Source organism: Panthera tigris, chromosome D2, assembly GCF_018350195.1.
Source record: "Panthera tigris isolate Pti1 chromosome D2, P.tigris_Pti1_mat1.1, whole genome shotgun sequence".
NCBI classification, from domain to species: domain Eukaryota; kingdom Metazoa; phylum Chordata; class Mammalia; order Carnivora; family Felidae; genus Panthera; species Panthera tigris.
The window spans coordinates 48,011,196-48,034,764 of NC_056670.1; the positions used below are offsets into that span (position 1 = coordinate 48,011,196).

The 23,569-nt window shown below is 45.5% G+C and overlaps 1 long non-coding RNA gene and 1 other non-coding gene across 2 annotated transcripts; both read right to left on the reverse strand.

The window, feature by feature from the left end:
- Window positions 1-8,478: 8,478 nt before the first annotated feature.
- Window positions 8,479-22,096, reverse strand: LOC122231961. Its single transcript, XR_006209276.1, has 3 exons — window positions 21,818-22,096; window positions 16,143-16,399; window positions 8,479-8,543 (listed from the first exon to the last, which is right to left on the reverse strand). It is a non-coding gene; the product is annotated as an uncharacterized LOC122231961 (long non-coding RNA).
- Window positions 11,051-11,157, reverse strand: LOC122232214. Its single transcript, XR_006209559.1, has one exon. It is a non-coding gene; the product is annotated as a U6 spliceosomal RNA (small nuclear RNA).
- Window positions 22,097-23,569: the final 1,473 nt, after the last annotated feature.

A 23,569-nucleotide genomic window follows, 5' to 3' on the forward strand; every position in this document is an offset into this window, starting at 1 on the left:
CCTTTGAGGTGGAGAAAATAATATGTATAATTGCAAGTCTTTTAAGTTTATAGACTTATTTTGTGGGCTGGCATATGGAAAATAGTTCATGTGCATTTATATGTTGTATAGTAATTTTTTTCAAGGTGCATTTATTTGGTTTATGGTGTTATTCAAGTGTTGTATTTTGTTGTTGAACTTCTGCCCAGCTGTTCTATTCTTTACTGATGTTGGGGTATTGAAGTCTCCAACTATTATTGTTGAATTATCTATTTCTGTCTTCAGTTCTGTCAGATTTTGCTTCACATATTTTGAGTCTTAGCTGTTACATGCATATATGTTTATAATCATTATTTTTCCAGATGGATTAGCTCTGATATGATTATAAAGTCTTTCTTTGTATCTAGTAATGGTTTTTTTCTTAAATTTCTCTTTTGTATGCTCTTTGCATGGTATATCTTTTTCTATTCTTTATTTGTGTCTTTGAATATGTAATGTGTCTCTTTTAGACAGCACATAGTTGGATAGTTTTTAATACATTCTTCCAATCTCTTTTGATTGGAGTATTTAATTCATTTATAAATAATATAATTACTTATAAGGTGGGATTTATGTTTGCTATTTTGCCATTTGTTGTATATGTGTCCCATGTCTTTAGATGTTGTTTCTCTGTTGCTTGATTTCTCCCTCTTTGTGGTGTTAAATAGACAGTTTCTACTGCAGCATTTTAATTCCTTTGTTGTTTCTTTTACTGGAACTTTTGCAAGTTATTTTCTCATTGCCCTGGGGATTGCAAGTAGCATTTTAATGGTGTATCAAAACTTGGCTCTGCTATTACTTCATTCCCTTTCTTATCCTTGATACTATTATTTTCATAAAAATTATATTTTGTATGTTTATATGATATAAGTTTATACATATGTTTTATATGTTTAAATATGAAATTATATTTTATATGTGTATGGTATAGTTTAATAGTTATTTTAATGCAATATTTTAAGAGAGACAAATACAAAAAGATTTACAAACAAAAATGTTTATATTGTCTTTCATAATGCATAATTATTTTTATTGCTGCTTGTGTGTGTGTGTGTGTGTGTGTGTGTGTGTGTGTGTATTTGAATGACTGTCTAGTGTCCTTTCATTTTAACCTGAAGAACTCTGGTTAGTATTTTTTTTTTTTTCAGCAAGTCTACTAGCAACCAATTGTCTTGGTTTTTGGAAATATCTGGAAATGCCTTAACTTTTCTTTCATTGTTGAAAGAGAGTTTAGCTGGATAAAGAATTTTTGATTGATAGGCTTTTTCTTTCAACATTTTGAAGATGTCATCCCATGATTTTCTGACCTCTTGTTTCTGATGAGAAGCCAGATGTTAATATTATTGACTTTTCCTTGTACTAGATGAGCTGCTTCTCTTTTACCGTTTTCAATATTTTCTCTTTATCTTTGAATTTCATTAATTTGACTATGATATGTCTATGGTGGATATTTTTGAGTTTGTTCTATTTGTAGATTCATCTATGTGTAGATTCATGTTTTTAATCAAATTTGAGAAGTTTTCAGATATTTTATTAAGTACTTTTTCTGTCTCTTTCTTTTTGCATCTCTGTTTGGCACTCGCATTACGCATACATTGGTATGTTTACTGGTGTCCCACGGACCTCTGACGTTCTATTCATTTTTCTTCATTATTTATTTTTTCTGCTCCTCAGACTGGGTAATCTTTATTGACCAACTTAATTTTATTGATTCTTTGTTCTTTATTGATTCAGATAGGTTCTTGGGTTCCTCGGGTGACTTTTCACTTCAACTCCAAAATTTCTATGTAGATCTTTTTTGACAGTCTCTTTATTGACAGTATTTGGTGAGGCATAATTGCCATGCTTTTATTTTAATTCTTTATACATGTCTTCTTTTAGTTATTTGAACATATTTATAATAACTGATATAAATTCTTTGCATAGTAAGTATAAAACCTATGCCCTCTCAAGGACATTTTCCATTGCCAGCTTTTTCTCTTCTTTTCTGTGTATGTAGCATACTTTCTTGCTTCTTGGTATGTCTCATATTTTTTTTTTGTTGTAACACGGACTGGTGACCTCTCCTTTCCTCAGCTTTTCCTGTGCATGCATGCAGGCTTTTAGATCTCCAGGAAGATGTCAGAGCTTTTCAAAATTCCCTATGGTAGCCTAGTTCTCCAGGATTTCTTTTTAAATTCCCTATCAGGGTCTAGTTTTCCTTAAATGAAATCACAGCCTCTAGTAGCTGAGAAGTTGCCAGCAGTTTGGTATGGGTTCAATACTGTCCTGGGAGTAGGTTTCCTTTTTGTCTTCCCCATTTCTCACCCCCAGTTGAGCTTAGATGAGCTCTGAATCAAATCAAATAGCCACCACATTCTGTAAATAGAGATTTACCAGGGAGCTAAAAGTTCTGACAAAATATTGACTGTTCTCTGGAAGACTACTCCTTCTCTGTCTCCCTTGAGGACTTTTCCTCCCCAGCCCATCTGCGAGCAGTAGGTGTGCCTTTGGTCCTGTCCTAAAATAACTTTTCATCTCACTGGGCCTAGTCTCTCTGAATGCACTCATCCATTCATGGATCATGTATGATCCATGACTCTGAAATATAAATCTCCCTCCCAAGACCCCGAGGATTTAAGCTCTCTCAATTGAAAAGTTTCTCTTAAACATTCCTCCAGCAACAACAAAAAAATATTTTAAGAACTGAACATGAGTTTTATGAGCAAGAGTTTTATGAACTCTTCCCTGTCCTGATTCCTGAAATGGCTCATCCTCCTATTTCTTACATCAGTGACAGGAATCTCTTTACAAGGCCATCCAAACAGAATCTCCCTGTGTTTTGTCCTCCCACATCTCTGCCATTTCACATCCACATAGTTAAGGTTCCGAGCAATGCTGTCCCTACATTCTGTCCCATGCTTCCTTCCCCTCTATCCACACTCTCATTGTCCCAGACTAGGCCACTTGCCTCAATTTCCCAGGCTGGGATAGAGACACCCCTGTCGCATACTCCTGTGGTACTCTGTAATTAACCCATCCAGAGCTCTCACCACTCTGAATTCTGGTTATTCTTTGCTGATCTATCTTCCACCCCAGCACATAATCTCCAGGAAAAGATGAGGTGTCCTTTGTCCTTTCTCCCTTGGATATGGAGCTTGGTAGACACTCAAAACTAGATGTTGAATAAGTGAATATTTGTATCAGTGACTGAAACTAACGACACTCAGTCAAATTGTAAGTTTGGGTTATGGGGGGTGGGAGGACAAGGGAAGGAATGGATGCTGGTTAACAAAAACAATGAGTGATACTGAAAATGCTTCTGATATTAATCAGATGTTCACTCCTGAGGTGTTTCACCAAATGCTTGTGAAAGAAAAGGCTATGAGAACACCATGAAAAACTTGGCAATCATTCTCCACTCTGCAGAGTAACTTTGTGGTTCAGATGTAATTTTAAAAAAGATGTGACTAGACAGCTCAGGACCGCCGTCTTTTTGGATTCCGAATCCTTGTTAGTTGGCTAGAAAACCCGCAGAGACTTGACTTCAGTTTTCTTGAGAGTAGAAATGTGTCTCTTCCAGTTAATGGTAGGCCAAAGTATTTCTTTGCAAGATTTGAGGAAACTCTGCCCTAACAGTACTCAGAAAAACAGATAACCTTGACCACTGGGAACTTTAAATTTGAATTTGAAATGAAGTCATTGGAAGAGTAAAACAGTCAAAATGCAAAAACACCTTTAAAACGCATCTGTCTGCACAATCTGGAATATGCAGATAGATAGACTCTCCCACAACTTGCATCCTAGACTTGCTTTCTAGTGAGGCCTGAGAATAATGTACCTATTTATCCCACCATACTGAATTGGATAGTGTCCTACAAAAATTCACATCTAGCTTGAAAAATAGAACATCATCTTTACTTTTGAAGACCCCAAGCATCCCTCCTCTACAACCAGAAGACCAACTTCAAAGGAAGAAATCTTCACAGAAATGCTACCTGTGGACAGAAATCCTCCCCACCACCCCCTAAGGAATCCAAAAGACCGGCTATTCCTTCCCACTTTTCTATCACCTAGAGTTCAGGTAGATAGCCTGCATTTGGCCAATCTGTTCCCTCCATTTAATACATTGGATCTTGAGAGAATGATACACTCAGGGACACTTGAGAACATATTCAGAACAGCCAAAGGCCCACGGGTATCATCTGAAAAATTGGCTCCCATGGTTGATTCATTTTCTGCTTTTTAGCCTCCTTTGGTTCTAGTCAGTTCTCCAAAATCTGCTCACCAGCCTTCTTATGAATTCTGGGAGTGTCTCCATATACATCCAACAAATTCTTCTGCTGCTTATGCTAGCCAGAATCAGTATCTGTTGCTTGTAGCTAAACTTCTGCTCCCATGCTCTCTCATAGTGGAAAATCCATTGCAACATGGCAGCTCCTATTTGACAAATCTCTGAGCTCCAGCTCCCAGCCCAGCCCTGGACCAACCCCAGAATCAGCACCAGGAAATAGCTGTTGGCTAAGTGAGGCCTTAGGGTTAAAAGAAAAAAAAAAATCTTGGGACTTAGACTGAAGGAATTTGAGAGGAAACTTCCCAGCTCCAGGAACTCTGCCTGTCACAAGAGACGCCATTGTGTCTATTGATTCGGATTCTCTGGCTCGGAACAAGGAGCACGAGTCACTCGTCTTTCTCTTCAGTAATACTGAACAGCTGCTCTGAAGTGAACACCAGATGAAGTACTTATAACCCCCTTCTTCAAATAAATGCAATAAAGATGACTTTCCCTTTCATAAACCATGTTTAGGAAACACGCCAAAAGATCATTGTCTTCTCCCTGCTCTGGCAGCTCTCTGGCATCCTAGACAGGAAAGCAAGGGCACACGTTCCTTGGGAAGCACCAGTCCCACTCCAGACAGCTGCCATTTCTCTACCCCTAGGACTGCGAGGTCAGGTGCTGTCAGGTTTGACGCCCTCTGCCCCTCTGCAGAGGCAGGCCAGTCCCATCCTGCCAATTAATCCTTCCAAGGAGAGTTTACTGACGGCTGAGGTCAGGCTGGGGATCTGCAGTCTAATTAGTGCAACAGACACAAGAACCCATTTTCCCAGCAGATGGCCAAGACTTTTGTTTGATGCTCGCTCACACCAAGTGCAAGGGGAAAAGAAAAGTACAGTGGAGGTGCCGGAAGGGGTCAGAGAAGACCCACTGAACAGGTGTCCCTGGAACTGGGTCTTGATGTCAGATCAGGGTTTACCAATGGGAAACGCAGGGTGGATATTTCAGATTGAAACACAACTTGAGCAGACACAATGGCCGGAAGGTGCAGGAAAGAGTCAGGATGAAAAGGCAGAACTGCACATTGTCTGAGATTGCAGCAAGGCTCTCTCAACGGGCCGGGAGTGGGCCTTCTTTTCTGGGAGGTCTGGGGGACCAAGCCTGAGTCAGTCTCCACTTGGAAACACTGGAGTGGAAGGACCTTTTGCCCAGGAGAGAATCTTCGATGTGGGAGCCATGACTCCAGCCAGTACCTGATGCTTTCCCACAAGGCTGGACACAGGCCTTTCTTCCTTTGCAGGACTGGGCTGGGACAAGTGAAATGCCCAATAAAGAGACTCATCAGGCACTGTGGCCCTCAGCCTGGCCACAGAGCTTTATCAGTTCATTCACTCAACATTTATTGAGCACCTATGGTGTACTGTGCCAAGGGTAGGTGGTCTAAAAGTAACTGATAAACATTCTTTACAGAAATGTCACTAAATATATGCGATCACTAGAAGTGATATGGAAAGAGCATTTAATGATTTAGAGAAGGAATATATTCTATAGGAGAAGGCAAGTTACAGATATGTTATATACAGAATAATGGTATTTTCTTTAAGAGAAAAGCTTCCCGGGCATCTGGCTGACTTAGCCAGTTGAGTGTCTGACTCTTGGTTTCGGCTCAAGTCATGACCTCATGGTTCATGGGTTCGAACCCATCGATTCTCTCTTCCTCTCTCGCTGCTCCTCCCCTGCTTGGTCCCTATCTTTCTCTCTCTCAAAAATAAATAAATAAACATTAATTTTTTTTAAATAGAAACTCTTTCTTTCGGCATATAAAGACACGGAGATTGGAAGGATATATAGACAATATCAATACACACACACACACACACACACACACACTACATGCATTTCCTCTGAGTGGTAGTATTACAGGTGATTTATAATTTCTTCATTATTTCCATCATCCAGATTTTCTACAATGCACATGTATAATTTTGAATCTGGAAAAAAAAGAAAAGAAAAAGTTTAAGAACAACAAAAAGCACAGCTCTGTTGCCAGAAATGCTCACTGGCACCGTCGGACTCAATCACACCCACATAGAAGTGGGTTGATGGTGGATGTAGGAGACTCTAGGACCTATTTAAATATTTTATTGACCAGGCAGTTATCCCATTTAGTTTTAGCACATGGCTACTAGCCTATTTGTGGGCTGTGGTTCCAATGATAGTTTAAGTGTCAGGGCTTTTGTTGTGTCATTTTGGTCTGCTTGTTTATCTGGTGCTTCTGGGGCCCCCACTGGGTCTTGGCTGGTGGAGGAGACAGGTGTGTCTTCAGATGGGGCACCGATGTCTCCTGGCAGGTAGGGGAGTTCACACTCAAGAGGACAAGAGGTTTCTGCGGCCAGATGCTCACTGTGAGAAGATTCCCTTATTGTGGAGGTGACTGAGTTTCTAGTGGTAGAACAGGGTCTTAGCCGTCTGGGGACAAATAAGGTAGCTGTGGGGGTCCCTCTTGCCTAAGCCCCCAGATCTAGAAAGCCTACCATTGGAGGAGCTACCTCTCAAGGCTGGGGTAGAGAGCTCTGCCCTTGGCTGTTTATTGAGAATGGGGTTCCTGCTTGATCCCTCCAGGCATGTGGTGTTCCAGGAACTCTCCTTGCATACAGGAAGGGAAGAGCCTACTAGGTGCCTCCTGTGATAGATGGGGAATGGGAAACACTGGATCTAGGTCTCCTTCTTCGGCTGGAGGGGGTGGGGACTTAAGACACTGTGCCACTGTGTTCTTCCTCAGTCCTGGGGCCTCAAACCACTTCTCCTTCTTCTCACCTGCCAGGGAGCTGGGTGACTGCCTGACTTACCTGTCAGGGTGCTGGGTGACTGCCTGCTGCGTCAGTTCCGGGGCCCAAAGCTGTGCTCAGCAGAGAGGAGCAGGGAGAGCTGGATCTTTGCCCTCTCCTCCGAAACACAAGCCCCTCCTCAGTCTCCTTCACTTCCTCTTTTTCCTCCATCTATTCCTTCACGCTCTCCGTTCAGGTACAATTCACCTACTGCAAAGGTCACCCATCTAACATGAACAGTTCAGTGATTTTTAGTACAGTCACCCGCTTGTGCAGCCAGCACCTCTGGGCAGTTCCAGAGCATTTTCAGCAGCCCAGAGGGAACCCGGTATCCATTAGCAGTCCCTGGCCCTCATGCCCACCTCCCCCCCACCCCCAGCCCATGGCAACCACTAATCCACCTTCTGTCTATCGGGATTTGTCTTTTCCGGACATTTCACATAAATGGAATCATAGAACAAGTGGTGTTTTATGATGGGGCTTCTTTTGCTTTTGAATAATGTCTTTAAGGTTCGCTCATGTCATAGCACAGAGTACCTCATTCTTTTTATTTGCAAATAATAGTCCATTAAATAGACTCCATTTTGTGTATCCATTCGTCACTTGACTATTCAAGTTGCTTCTACTTTGGGGCTATTATGAATAATGCTGCTATGGACGTGCACGCACAAAGTTTTGGTGTGGATGTATATTCTTATTTTTCTTGGTTTTATGCCTAGGAACAGAATTGCTAGCACATATGGAGGCAGTAATGACATATGCCCCAACAGGGATGAACCTTAAAAGCATTATACTAATTGCCAGAAGCCCAGTCACATACTGCACGATTCCATTTATATAAATGTCCTGATAATGGTGTCACGGCTGGGGAAGAGGGCTGACTTCTAATGTGTATGGGATTTGGGGGGAAGTGACGAAACCATTCTAAAGTTGACTGTCATGATGGTTGCACATTTCTGTGAATATACTAAAAAACACTTTATATAGGTGACCCGTATGGAATGTGAGCTATATCTCAATAAGGCTATTTTTCAAAAGGACAGAAGGGAGAGAGGGAAGGAGGGAGGGAGGTAGAGAATCAGTGTGGGGAGACCAAGCTAGTTCCCTCCCCCACCCCCCGGCCCCGCGTCCCCAGGGCGAGTTGTCAGTGTTTCTGAAAGTCACAAAGCTCCGGCCTCAGTGCCTCATCTGAAGCAGGGCAGCTGTAAATCACCGGCTCCGAGGAATGGGTCTGTAAACACGCTCCAGCAGCCTCAGCTATGTGGTCATTACCGCTTTATTGATCCTCAGATACCTTCTGGGGATTGAGTTGCTTGGAACTTCTTTACTTGCCTTGTAAGTCCCCCTGCGCAAGCCGGTGCCCCGTTTCCCAGCCCAGGATTCCCGGCGAGCCCAATCTTCCTGCTGTAAATGTCAGAGATGATAAAGTGGGGCCAAATCTCCTGTAGGAAATGGTGGACACATTACCTCTGAAACGCAGGAAACGGGACTGGGCAGCATTCTGGGGAATTCCTCAGAGCCGCTCTCCCGCAGGTGCCCAGGGGTCAGGGGGACGGACGGACGGAAGAACGGGTGGACAGAGATTAGACTTGGGAGCTTTTGCTCTTCTAGAACACTTCTGTCCAGGTGGCTTGCACCCATCACATGCCAGGCACAGCAGAGGAAAGTGACAGATTTTATTAGAAGTTCAGTGTTCAGGATACATACAAAGTAAGTAAGGGGCATGCGCTTCTTCATAGACAGGACGTTGGTGGCATCGAGCTAATGCAAAAGCCGACACCAGGGTGAGGGCCAGCGTGGGGCTCCGGGTCCCCCAGAGCATCAGGGAGTCACGAAGCCTGCAGGTTTGGGAGCCCGCCCATGCCACAGCAACCCTCTGGTAGACTACGTTAGCAATGCACTCTTTATTCATTAGCTTAAACAAAGCAATTAAAATATATATATTTTTTTATATGATGATGGTTCTCAGTTCAAAGGGAAATGGCTTAGAACCACCCAGTCCTTTGAATTCAGGAGACTGCCACTGCTATCACTATTACGATATTGGGAAAAGATGAAAAGGAGAAACATTTTGGAAACTACAGAGCACTAGACAAACACCAACACGCTACCTTCTCCCTCAGGGTTTCTTACTCAGGGACCTACATGAGCACAGGGCGGGGGAAGCCCAAGAGCTCTTGCTGGCCCTCGTCCTCCAGAGAGTGGCAGACCAACCCCGCAGGCTGCTCCCCACCCCTGCTGCCCTGACTTCACACCAGCCCCGCATTCACACCCCTGCTCTCCTAGGAATTACTCTTCTTTGGGAGAATGTAGCAGTTTTCAAAATCCCCACGTGCCTACCCTCATTTGGTGACACGACAGATGGGTGGGACTGGGGGGGGGGCAGGGAGGAGCATCTCCGGGTTTGGAGAGGGAGACTGGAGCTCAGAGGGGTTGGGATCCCGAGTGCTTCATCCCCACGATCCGGTGTCACGGGAAGGGTCACTCTTCATGGCTTGTCAGAGAGGCCACGCTCCCACCAGCCCAAATGCTGACGCCATTGCCCAAACAGCCCTGGGGCTCTCAGCCCCTTTCGCCTCATGACCGTGAAAGTCTGGCTGTACCTGAGCCAGGGGCTCTGTGGTCCAGAAGCTCCCATGCCAGGACCCTAACTGGCCACCAAGGGGGCCTTGGTCTCCCGTCACACAGGCATTAGAGCTGATGAACCATGGAGCCCAGACATTCAGTGCTACAGGGGGCTGGCGGGGCACTGAACTGGCGGAAGGAAACCCAGCAGCCAGAACGTGCACCAAGGCACGTGGGGGTACTTCTTGCGACAAAGAAGAGACGCAAAATATTTTTTTAAGCTTGTGCCCCTTTTAATTTACCACTTCAAAAAAAAATTTTTTTAAGTTTATTTAAAGTGGGGGGAGGGGCAGAGAGGGAGGGAGAGAGAGAGAGAGAGAGAGAGAGAGACTCTTAAACAGGCTCCACGCTGTCAGCACAGAGTCCGATGCAGGGCTCGAACCCACCAACTGGGAGGTCGTGACCTGAGCTGAAATCAAGAGTCCGATTCTTAACCAACTGAGCCACCCAGGTGCCCCTCATTTCCCACTTCTGATAGAAACAAGGATACAGAGGACTATTTCTCTAGTATAAGGGGAAACAATGCAAATATGATGCTATGCGAGCACTGACCCTCTGCTCCTCCACTGGGGACATGAAAGGGAGCCGTGGGCCAAAGGGGACGGAAGTGGGGGCTGCGGCTCACCTCCGCATCGCTGTCCCCATACTGGAAACTGTGGCCAATTTCATAAGATGTTCTGAGTTTTCAAGGGTAACTGGAAATGTGCACTTTTAGGTGTCACCTCCCCGTTTTCTTTTTTTTTTTTTTTCCTTTCTATAATTTATTTACTTTTTGTAACTTACATCCAAGTCAGTTAGCACGTGGTGCAACAATGATTTCAGGAGTAGATTCCTTAGTGCCCCTTACCCATTTGGCCCATCCCCCCTCCCACACACCCTCCAGTAACCCTCTGTTTGTTCTCCATATTTATGAGTCTCTTCTGTTTGTCCCCCTCCTTGTTTTTATATTATTTTTGTTTCCCTTCCCTTATGTTCATCTGTTTTGTCTCTTAAAGTCCTCATATGAGTGAAGTCGTATGATATTTGTCTTTCTCTGACTAATTTCGCTTAGCATAATACCCTCCAGTTCCATCCACGTAGCTGCAAATGGCAAGATTTCATTCTTTTTGATTGCCGAGTAATACTCCATTGTATATATATACCACATCTTCTTCATGCATTCATCCATGATGGACATTTGGGCTCTTTCCATACTTTGGCTATTGTGGATAGTGCTGCTATAAACATTGCCTTCCCATGTTCATATAGGGCACAAATCTCATTTTCCTCCCAAACTCCAGGAAGACCAGCCATGCAAAATGCATCAGGGGCCAATTATTATTTTTTTTTAATATAGCACTTCACGGATTTGTACGTCATCCTTATGCAGGGACCATGCAAATCTTCTCCGTATCATTTCAATTTTCATATAAGGGCTGTCAAAGCAAGCACCTCGGCATCCAAATCTGACTTTCAAGCTTGGGCATCTTGCTCAGGTTTTACGTGACATTGACCGGAAATATCTCTCCCTCAGAAGATCACAGCGATTCGCAGACAGTTAACGGATTCTGCAAGCATGTCCCAAAGACCTGGGAGGGAGCACGGAGAGGTTCCCAAGATTCGTCTTCCCCGAGAGCACTCAGGGAACACCCCTCCCTCTCCTCCTTTGAGGAGCAGCCACACAAGCACATCTTGGGCCTGACTGGTTTTGTTCTTAGGAAATAAAAATGGGTTCATGGACCACAATGTTCTATATTTTTGGTTTTGTGATAAGAAGGAAAATCGACTCCTCATCCCAACAGACTGAAGAATGATTTAGTAGATTTTGTTCCAAAGCCTTGCCCTGTTGAGTTGAGGATGTGGCTTTCTTGACAAACATCAATACAAGTTAGCAAAACATTTAGACTTGGCCCCTGAGAATCCCAGATTCAAGGGCTTATATCTTAATATAAACAGGCTGTGAACTTTCGACTAAAACAGGTAAAGTAATGACAAACAAACCACGATGAGATGAAAACTAATCAGAGGAGAATAATTTTCTGAATTTTTTTGAGAAGTCCTGCTAATCCTGGAGGATGTGATCTCACGTTGCAGCCACGCAGCCTCTGTCTACACAGGACAGCTCTAGACGTACTGACGTCCCGGGTTGCGAGTGCACCTTTGCTCTGAGCCCCAGCCACGTGGTGGGAAGGCTTGGCGAACATCTTCCTCCTTCACGACTACCATCTCGTCATCTCGTTTTCTCTTTTTCTCTCCTGACCAAGGAGCCCCATGCTTCAGGCGCTCCTTGGTATGCTCCTGCACATCTGTACTTTTCCTTCTCGTTCACATCATCACAGAATTAAAAAAAAAAAAAAAAAAAAAAAAAAAGCCTTTGAGGAAATTAGAACTGGCAAAAATGAAGCTGAGAAAATTCGCTGCCTCTTTCCTTCAGTATATTCCCTGCACAGCAGCCAGTGACCCAGTTAAAATTCAAAGATTCTATCACACCTCTGCTCAGAGCCTGCGGTGGTTCCCTACTTCTCTGATGAAAGCTGTGGTCTTTCAAACGACTTCCCAGTGTCTCTGTGATTTGTCCCTGACTTTCCCCCGACTCACACCTGTGGTTTTATCTCCTTCGGCTCTCTCTCTCCCCCATGCATTCTGTGAGCTACACTGAGTCCTCAAGCACACCAGGCCTACCCCACCACAGGGCCTTTGCACCTGCTTCTCCTTCAGCCTGGGACCTCTTCCTCAGGTAGGCACATGCCTCAGCTACATGTCTCACTCTCTCATTTCCTTTAGATCTTTACTCAAATGCCATTTCAATGTGGTTTTCTTTTTTAAGTTTATTTATTTATTTTGAGAGAGACAAAGAAAGGATGAGTGGGGGTGGGGCAGAGAGAGAGAGAGAGGGAGAGAATTCCAAGCAGGATCCTCACTGCCAGCGCTGAGCCCGATGCAGGACTTGAACTCACAAAACCATGAGATCATGCCCTGAGCCGAAATCAAGAGTCCAATGTTTGACTGACTGAGTCACCCCAGTGCCCCTCATGGTGGTTTTGATTTGCCTTTCCCTGATGATTAGTGATGTTGAGCATTTTTTTCAGGCACTTCTAGGCCATTTATATGTCTTCTTCAGAAAAATGTCCATTCGGGTTCTTTGCCCATTTATTTATTTATTTTTTTTAATTTTTTTTTAACATTTATTTATTTTTGAGACAGAGGGAGACAGAGCATGAACGGGGGAGGGTCAGAGAGAGAGGGAGACACAGAATCGGAAGCAGGCTCCAGACTCTGAGCTGTCAGCACAGAGCCCGATGCGGGGCTTGAACTCACGGACCGCAAGATCATGACCTGAGCTGAAGTCAGACGCTTAACCGACTGAGCCACCCAGACGCCCCTCTTTGCCCATTTTTAATAGGATTATTTGGGGGTTTTGCTAGTGAGTTTTCATAGAAATAGGAAATGGAATGGTGGTTGGGAGGGGCTGAGAGCAGGGGGAAACAGAGGGCTGCAGATCAAAGAACATAAACTTCTAGTTTTAAAAAGAATCAGTCCTCAAGATCTAATGTACAACAGGGTGACTACAGTTAATGATACGGTGCGTATACCTGAAAGTTGCTGAACATAGATCTTGAGAGTTCTTACCAAAATAAAACAAAACAAAACACAAAGACAAAAACAAAACCAAAAAAAAGGAATTAACTGTTTAAGGTGATCGGTATCTCGGTAATCATCCCACCATGTATATGGATATCATATCCTCACGGTGTACATTTCAAATATACACAAGGCGGGTGCTTGGATGGCTCAGTCGGGTAAGCCTCCAACTCTTGATTTTGGCTCAGGTCATGATCTCATGGTTCACGAACTCAACAACCCCCCCCCCAACCGCCGCCCCATTGGGCTCTGTGCTGGCAGCATGGAGCCTGCTTGGGATTCTCTCTCTCTCTCTCTCTCTCTCTCTCTCTCTCTCTGCCCCTCCCTGCTTGTGCTTTCTCTACCTCAAAATAAATAAATAAATAAATACATACATACATAAATAAATGTATTTTTGTCAATCATTCCTCAGTAAAGTTGGGGGAAACAGTCACGCCCCTGAGGTTGTCCCTGGCCACAGTATCTAGCTCCTCAGTTCAGTGTCCCCAGCTCCACAGCCCCTTCCAGTCCTTCTCCTCCTGTTCTGTTAGCCCTCCTCACTCATTACCTGAGGGGCAGCCTGCTTTACGTATTACCTTGTTTGGGAACTACCTCCCTCCCAGACCGTTACCTCCCTGAAAGCAAGGATTTTGTTCTCTTTGCTTGATTCACAGTTGATTCTCAATAAATGTTGAAATTTTTATTCCTTTTTTTTTTTTCAAGAAAAAAAAAAACAAACACTGTTCCCCTGTTCTTCGCTCTGGGGGGACCCGGACAGGCCCCTTGTCGTCTCTGAGCCTCGGTCACCTGTGTAAAATGGGCCCAATTGCACCTGCCTGTGTTAACATCCAGGAGGTTTGTGAGATGCTAGTGAAAGACCAGGGAGGGCCAAAAGTCCCTCCAAATACTGCCCGATGTCTCTGGCGCTGGGCATTTATGAGAATGAACTAGAAACTCGGCCGGCTCCAGGAAGCCCCGAGACCTCTTCCGTCCTGCCTGTCACAGCAGAGGTCCTTTCCTTCATCTGGAGCGCAGTAAAATTGTTTTCAGAGTTTATATCTCAATTCAGGGCCTCGAATGAGATCCCCAAAGTACTGGGGAATCCGTGCAAAGTTCCAAAAGAGGTCTGCTAGTGAGTCATAGGGCAGGAAACACTTCCCTTCTTCACCAGCCACCACAACCATGCCCTTTGAGAAATGCTCCAGGCATTGGAGGACACAATTACAAACAGGCTAATGGCTGGTGGAATGTATTTAATGAAATCTAAGTGGCTCTTTTGGGAAGCCTGGCTTCAAAGGGGGGCACTTCTGAGGGAGGGCTCATGGGTAACAACCGTCCCAAATTTAACACCGATGCGCCCATATGTACAAAGAAAACGTTGCTTTTTTTGTGTACGTTTTCCTGTAGCTGTTTAAAAAAAATTTTTTTTTATTGTTTGTTTATTTTTGAGAGAGAGAGACACAGGCAGAGGGTGAGCCGGGGAGGGGCAGGGAGAGAGGGAGCCACAGAAACTGAAGCGGGCTTCAAGCTCCGAGCTGTCAGCGCAGAGCCTGATGGGGGGCTCAAACCCATGAACCTCGAGATCATGACCTGAACGGAAGTTGAACGCTTAACCGACTGAGCCACCCAGGCGCCTCGCCTGTGGCCGTTTTAATCTTCTACCTGAATCCCCACCCACAGTGAGTGGAGATCCGGAGCAATCGAAGGCAACTGGGGCTTTCCGGTAAACAGCATCTCATTGTGTTTCTGGTTTAAATAGTCTCTTTTAATAAATAGTCAACTCCCGAGTGCAGCTGTTCACTCCGGTGGTCGCTCCCTCCCTCCTTCTCCGAATGGTGATCCGGGTGTGAGCACAAGGCCTGGGACAAGGGAAGCAGCAGCTCACTGAGGGGCAAGGAGCTGTGGCCCTGCCAGTGGCCGCCACGGGATGTAGCTGGGTGGGGGGATGAAGCTAGGTGGGGTCTGGTCTGCCTGCAGCCAGCACACCGCCCCAACGGCTGCTCTCACAGCAGGGAGGGCACCCCTGCGGCGACTGCCACTGGCCCAGCCTGAGCCCCTGGCCTCTGTCATCTTCAGTGCCTCTCTCCTCCCAATACTAGACTGTTGCTGGTTCACACTGAACTTCACACGCTCTTATTTTGGCAAACGGGAGCTCCGGGACCCCACGCGTGCCTGGCCTAGATCGCAGGGAGTCAGGAAGACCGCTCGGGCCTGACCATCTAGATACCTGCCACTCATCCCGGCCTGAACTGTATCTGCTATCGAGCCAAGGTGGGGCTTCTGTCAAGAGCCTGGACCCTCATTCGTTTCTTCCCTCAACTGATACCTATCGAGTGATCCTTTCTGTGCCACGAATTGTTGCAGGTGCTGGAGACTGAGCAGCAAACAAAACCAAAGCCCCAGTCCAGAGGGAAGAAAAAGACAGTGAGCAAGCAAATGAAATACACCGTGTGTCAGAGGGTGAGACATGCTGTTGAGAGACATGTATCCAGCAAGGCTGACGACAAGAGGGAGCTGTCTAAAATAGGGTGATCAGGGAAGCCTTCTCCGTTACGGTGGTGTTTGAAAAGATTTGAACTGGGACCTGGAATTGGTGAGGGGCAAGTTATGAGACTCTCTGCTGGAGGAATATTTCAGGGAAAGAGGACAAACAGCAAGTGCAAAGGTCCTGAGGCAAGAGCACGCTTAGTGGGTTTGCAAAACCACGTGAAGTCTGTGGTCGGCCAGTCAGAGAAGGCTTTAGAAACACCCACGTAGATGTGGGAGTGCCTCAGAACACTGAGCAGCTGGCTTCCTTTTTGCCAGTAGCTTCCTACCTGGTTTCTCTGTCCTGACTGTTCTCTGACTCAAGAACCAGCCTTGCTGTGAGGGTGAGCTATGGAGCCTGAGGTCTGGTGTCTTTGTTTTCCCTTTGTCTTGTTCCTTCCTCCCAACTTCTGACCCAGGAGAGGCGGTGTCTTTCTGTCACGTTGGAGAGCTCCCCCTCTATATCCTGAGCGCTCTCTATTCAAGGCACTGGCTGCCTCTGTCCCAGCATCTCTTCAAGAATATCCATGTAGAGAACAGGAGGAGCCTGAGGAGAGGAGCAAGACACAACGGGTTGATATCCAATGAAGGCAGTGGGCATCCGGAAGCCAGGGTTTGTGATTTTCCTCTACTTACAAAACAACACAGTGGCCGGCCACAGGTTCAAGGATGATGGCAAAAGATATAACACTCCTGAGTCAGAGACAAAGGGCCTTAGCGCTCATGACACAGGCAGAATGAGTATCAGTGTCTGCATCAGATCCCCTTGCCCCCACCTTCCATGTCGACGAGGCCGAGAGGTTCGTGTGGCTACGGCACGTGCAGGGAGTTCGCGTCATAGCTGAGAAATCACGCACTTGGGGAATCTTTTATAATATGCGATTAGCGCCCCTGACTCCTGCCCCTGACAAAGACATTATCTTTGCCACCCTGGACAATTCAGCAAGCCTGCCCTTTGCTCTGGAGGGGACAGACACTACCTCTGTCTTCCCAGGCTGTTCTCGACGTGAACGTTCTTGGAGAGATTCCGGGGCAAAGGCAGCCGATGCCTCTGCTCACAAGAAATGGGAAAAGCACACGGCCTGTTGGCTCCCAGCATGGCAGGTGGGAGCTCAGCCTGTGGAGGTTCAGGAATAGGCCACTGTCGCCCCAGAGCTTCTGATCTTGGTGAGAACGGATAAAAAATAGAAAGCTGAAGACTGTGTCCCTATCACTCGAGGATCAGCTTGGCCTTTTTGTCTCTGGTGCCGCCTCAAGAGTAAACAAAAATGGGCCCAGACGCAAAACACAGGCAAGACTGAGGAGTTCGGCAACTTGAACATTCCTCCCCACCAGGCACGTTTTCTGTCGGAAGTCATTGGCCCCGGGCTGGCTGGGCCCACAAACACCTCAATCCATCACTGACAGGCCGTTCTGGCAGCAGCCTCTGGAGCCACATCTCTGGGCCGAGACCAGCAATTAAGTGTTTAGATTCAAATCAACGTTTATAACAGCCTTGGGGACCTTTCCAGAGCTCTGGAGACTGAGTAAGCTACTATTAATACAATCGTATGAAGTAAAATTACACAGAGAAAAGTTTTACACAATATGCTGCATATGGAGTTATTTTGACAAGAAATTTAGTTTGCTTTTCTTAAGTCTTCTCTGCTTGTGTAAGAGTATTAATTACTCACTAATCTACTTAATTTGATTAAATGTCTTTATTTTTGTGAAGAAAACTCTTTTTTTTTCTTTTTTAAATGTTTATTTATTTTTGAAAGAGAGGGAGCATGAGTAGGAGAGGTACAGAAAGTGGTGGTGGGGGGGAGGGGGGGACAGAGGATCCAAAGCGGGCTTTGTGGTGACAGCAGAGAGCCCGAGGCGAGACTCGAACTCACAAACCGTGAGATCGTGACCTGAGCCAAAGTCAGACTTTCAACCAACGGAGCCACCCAGGCGCCCCTGGAAGAAAACGGTTGAGCATTTACTATAAGTTGGTCCTGACTGAGCGTGAGGATACACAGATAATCAGGTATGTGGCTGCCTATTCTCCCAAGAAGCTCACAGCCATCTCAGTGATAGGGTCCTCTGAGAGGCAGAAAGTGCCAGAGACTTGGGCAAAGCCAGCGTCTGACTCAGACACGGGGCACTGACTCTCTTAATCCTATCATCGGCGTGGGGACGATCCCCGTCACCCCTGCTCCTCATCCTTTACTGTCTCCTCCTTCTCAGATCCTTATTGGCTGTGCCTTGCAAATGCCCACTTGGGTTGCAGAAAACTTTTAGGGCAAACTGGTCAAGAAAGTGAAAATCCAGGATTACTTAGCATACTCAGTGCACGAAGCAAAGGTAGGGCCAGCTGGGCAAACAAACGTCTGTTTATGATAGGTGAAGGGATTGCGAGAATGAATGGATGGCTGGCTGGATGAATGATACAAAAGCGTGAATTCTGGTAACAGGAAAAATGGAAAAAAGGAAAAATGAAATTGACACCCCTAGGATGGCCGCTATCAAAAAAAAAAAAAAAAAAAGGAAAGGAAGAAGCGTTAGTGAGGACGCAGAGAAATCGGAAGCTTTGCGCATCATGGTGAGAATATAAAACGGCTATTGAAGACCGTATGGCAGTTCCTCAAAAAATAAATATAATTTTTTGTGAGGCAGCAACTCCATTTCTGGGTAGTGTACCCAAAAGAAGTGAGACCGAGGACCTGAACGGACATTTGTACATCAATGTCAAAGCAGCACTGTTCATGATACCTGAAACAGGACCAAAAAATGGTGTGTGTATACATTATATATGTATACACACACACATATATATATATAATGTATATATATGTGTATATATATATTATATATATTACACACACGCACACACACACACATACATATGTATAATATTCCATTGTGTGTATATAGACACACATACATACAATGGAATATTATTTAGCCGCCAAAAGGAAGAAATTGTGATACAAGCTACAACCTGGATGAACCTTCAGGACATCACATTAAGTGAAATAAGCCAGACACACACAAAAACAAATATTGCACGATTTCACTGACGTGAGGAAACTAAAGCAGTCAAAATGATAGAGACAGAAAGCACGTGGTTGCCTTGGGCTAGAGAGAGGGAGGAATGGGGAGTGACTGTTGAACGGGAACAGAGTTGCATCTTGAAAAAGTTCCAGAGGTGGATGGTGGCGATGGCTGGGCAGCAATGTGAATGCCCTTAATGCCACTGAACTGCACACTTCAACGTGGTTAAATGGCAAATTGCATGTGATGTGTATCTTACCACAGTAAAAAAAAAAAAAAAAAAAAAAAAAAGTAAACTATTCAGTGAGTTATCAGTTGAGAAATTGATGGCAGTTTTCACTTTTTAGCCAGATGTTTTGGCGTCATCTGGACATGGCCAAAATGAAATGATGAAGGGTTTGGGAATTGAAGCCAGGACTCTGGAGTCTCAAGTGACTGTGATAATTACTGCATTTCATTTCCTGTATGTAAGGCAGATTGAGTTCAAGACCAAAAGCAATATTCCAATGGGCTGTGATTAATTGCCCCTCCTGTGTTTAAATGGACCTCCTCATGGCTTTTGCTATTGTTCTGCATAAATAATTAGGGCAGTTTCCACTGCAGAGTTTGTGCTCATGCATGTCCTCGTAGAGAACAACAACAACAACAACAACAACAACCAAAAGGCAATTTCTGTTCAGTGCTTAATGAGATTTCAGACTTGGAATATGTTAATCCACAGTTAGGTGGTGAACACAAGGCTTTAGCTGGGAAAGGGAAGCACCAGGCTTCCCGCCCTACACCAGCCTGTCGTTTGCTTATACCATCTCGCTTAATTTTCTTAGGGATGCTATGATGTATACATTATCTCTTCTTTATTTATAAATGAATCTCAGAGAGGTTAAGTAACTTACCCTGAGTCACACAGATGGCAAATGGAAGGGTGGAAAGTTGTACTTTGCTCTGATTCCAATCATATCATGCTCTTGAAACGGCAATAGAATCCTTGACTTTCCCTGAATAACTACAGTGTTATTCATCTGGTTATTTATTCGCTCGGCCACGTAATAGTGTTTTATACTTAAAAATATAAAACAAATAATCGTTCTTCACTTCCTGTATTCCAGTGATAGGCTCTGAGGATAGAGACGTAAGATACTCTGGAGCTATCTCATGGATCAACGTTAGTGACAGGGAGACTCAGGTAAAAGACTGTGATTTTGTGCTATTGCAGAGATACGCACCGGTAGGAGACAGCACACAGGAGGTAATGTAGCCCAGGCCACTTTGCAGCTGAGATAAGGATAAGAAGGGTCAACAGACAGAAAAAATGAGAAGCAGGCATTTCAATCAGAGAAGAACACCAAACTCCCCGTAGTACACTTGGAGAACAGATTAGAAATGAGGGTGGGGCTAAGGGCTTCGGATTTTATGTTGAGGTAGACAGTGAACAGGGAGCCACTGACATTCTTAAATGAGAAAATGACAAAAGCATTAAGTTTGTGATTTAGAACGCTCACTCTGATACACGGAGGATGGAGATAGGGGGTGGCGGGCCAACACAGAGACAAAGAAACTATATTAACTTCCTAAGGCCATCGTAACAAATTACTGCAAAGAGGGGGAGCTCAAAACAACAGAAATTTATTCTAGCATAGCTATGGAGGCTAGAAGTCCAACATCAAGGTGCTGACAGGGCCAGACTCCCTGTGATGACTCTAGGGAGTGCCCTGCCTTTCTCTCAGCTTCTGGTGTTGCGGGCAGTGGCAATCATGGTTGTTCTTTGGCTTGTAGGCGCATCACCCATGGCACTCTCCCCGTGCACTGTCTCCTCTTCCTGCAAGGACACCGGCCATATTGACTCAGGGTCCACCCTGCCCCACATGCCCATATCTTAACTTGATTATGTCTGCAAAGACTATTTCCAAATAAGATCACATTCACAGGTATTAGGGGTTAGGACTTAAATATACACATATACATACATATATATATATATTAAAGGGGCACAGCTCAACCCATGCCAGAGACCAGTTAGAGGACTCTTGTAATTGCCCAGCTGAGAAATGACAAGGTACTGAGCAGCAGCAGAGACCCAGAGAAAAGGAAGGAATGGGAAGGAGAGCTGGTCAAGCCTGAAAGCGGTGTGGGCTACGGGCCACTGGGAGGCAAAGGAAGAAGATTCCTGGGAAGACAAAAGGGGGAAACGTGGGACACACAATGACTTAGTCATGCACATAAGAGGGCTGGCGGTGATGGTGTTGATCTTTCACTCTTTGAGACAGTAGAACCCTCCATTGTCTCTGAGATAAAATGCCAACAATTGACCTGGGCAACATTTGAATCATCCAAGTCTGGCCCACACCTCTCTCTCCAGCCTCGTCACTCACACCCCTGCCTTTCCCCCAGCGTGCACACATGAGCAGGAGCGGGCGTGCACACAAACACATGTGCACACACATACACACACACACACACACACACACACACACACACCAGGCAGTCATTCTCTCCTTTTGTTCACCTTGCTCCTAAAGCACATACAGATAGGTGGTATCTTGTGCCTGGCTGTGTCTGCCTGGCGTGCCATGAGGGAGAGCATAGTCTTGCCCCTGCCCGGGGTGCACCCCTACCTGTTGAGCTCCATTCCTCTGCCCATCTACCACCCTTGGGGAAAGGATTAATCCTGCCTGTCCCTCACCTTCCACGGTATGCTGAGTCTAATCTGTACCCACAGGTGTTGTGCTCATCCGGGGTCATTGTGTCTGTCTGACCCCCCCCCCAGATTAACTACAGATGGAGAGATCAATATTTTACTCATCTTTGTACCCCCAAGGCCTCACAGGACCCATCCCAGAGTAGAAGCTCAAGAAATATTTGCTGAGAAGAGCGAACTGGATTGGCTCTTCGAGGAACGTTGCTGGAGTCTACTACAGTTCAAGGGCATGGACTTTGAGGTCAGACACACCTGCATTTGAATCCTGGTTCTGATACTCAGCAGCCCTGTTCATTAGGGGCATTTTGAAAACTTCCCAAGCTTCATTTCCTTGCTTGAGAATGGGGATCCCGACAGTGGGGCTCCAAGACGAGTCAGTGAGGTCACAGGTGTAAAGCATCCGACACACTACCTGACAGATCACTACCAGCTCAGAACACGCTGGTTACCATGGTTACTGTTCTGAGGCCTTCTGGCCCTTGAGATATCCTGCCCCGCCCAATAGACTGATGGGATTTGTGAGTCCCCGCAGCCCTAGCCCCTCCTACCACTCTCTTGCCCCAAGGTACCCATAACATTATGATGTAATTGAGAAATACATGCATGATTCTTCCTCAGTCTTTACGGTTTGGGTATTGAGCAGTCATGAGACGTTGGGATGTCATCAAGAACAGCTGCTTGGGGAGGAAAGTTCCAGGAGGAACATAAAACCCGGAAATGTGCCAAGAGTATGTATAGGAGTTAAACAATGTTCTTTACAGTTTGCGGATAGGATGGGAGCTCGACGCAGGGACAAGAGCCCGAGCTGGCATCTCCCCGTCCAGTCCTGGCTCTGTCTCTCATGGGCTGTCAGACCTGCATTGTCTCGGCCTTTTCATGGGGCTGTTGTGACACCTGGAAATAATGTGTACAAACTGACCAACCCAATGAACAACAGTAACTACTCAATAAAAGGTGCCCCCGTTTTCTGTCATTAAGATGATGGTGAGGGTGGAGGGAGAAATCAGAGACCCTCTGTAGGGAGTCCTCATGGTAATTCAACCCCAGGGGACACTTAGCACTATCTCCCTGGTGCCAGAGGGGAGCTCTGGGGTCCAAGAGAGTGTGTGTGGACTGTTTGGAAAGCAGTATACCCTGAGAGACCAGAGGTGACTGTCCTGAACCCCAACAGAACCCCACTCCTTTGTCCTGCCTGGTTTGTCAGGCAGGTGCCCAGGCTCCATCTAGGTAACAGTCAAGCCCACGCTGGTAGCTCCATGGGGTAGGCATCTCGAAAGAAGTGAAAGAGAGAGAGGTGGCTGGAAGCAAGCTCACAAAAGGATCCAGTGAGTGGGATGGGGGAGCATGAAGTTTTGAAGTAAAGAGGGTTTGGGGAAGGAAGAGAAAGCAAGGCACCCAAGCAGAGTTGCTAACTCTGAAGCTTTTATTTGGATATCTTTGGAAACGTCTGCGGAAGGCCCACAAAGCACAATAAACTGCCCAGTGTCTTTGAGAACTGGGAGGTCCTTATTTTAATTCCAGTGGGAATTTTTATTGGCCTGGGGAGGGCTTTAAGCCTGATGTCATGAACCAGATGCTGAAGGACGTGCCTCTAGTCCTGCCCTGGCATTCTGTAACTGACTGATCTCCATCAGCCCCTCCACCTTAGGGGTTCCAGCCCCTTCTCTGTGAGGGGTAGGTTGGAGAATTGGGTCTCTTGGCTTCCTTGTGACATTTTGTAACATTTAATTTCAGATTCCCGATCTCCTGTTCCGATTTTTTTTTTTTAGTTGGAAACTACAACTTAGAAAAGAATATTCTAACCTTCACTTTCTATATCATTTCCTAGATACCGGGCTCTGCATCACAAAATTGCCCAGGAAGCCGATTAAAAACATTCTCCAGTGGGAGGGGACCCAGGAACATCTGTCAATTTAACAAGTTCCATAGGTGATTTTTTATGATCACACAACATTAGCCTATACCGTCTGAAAATATAACCTCATAAGGCAGCTGCTGAAAATT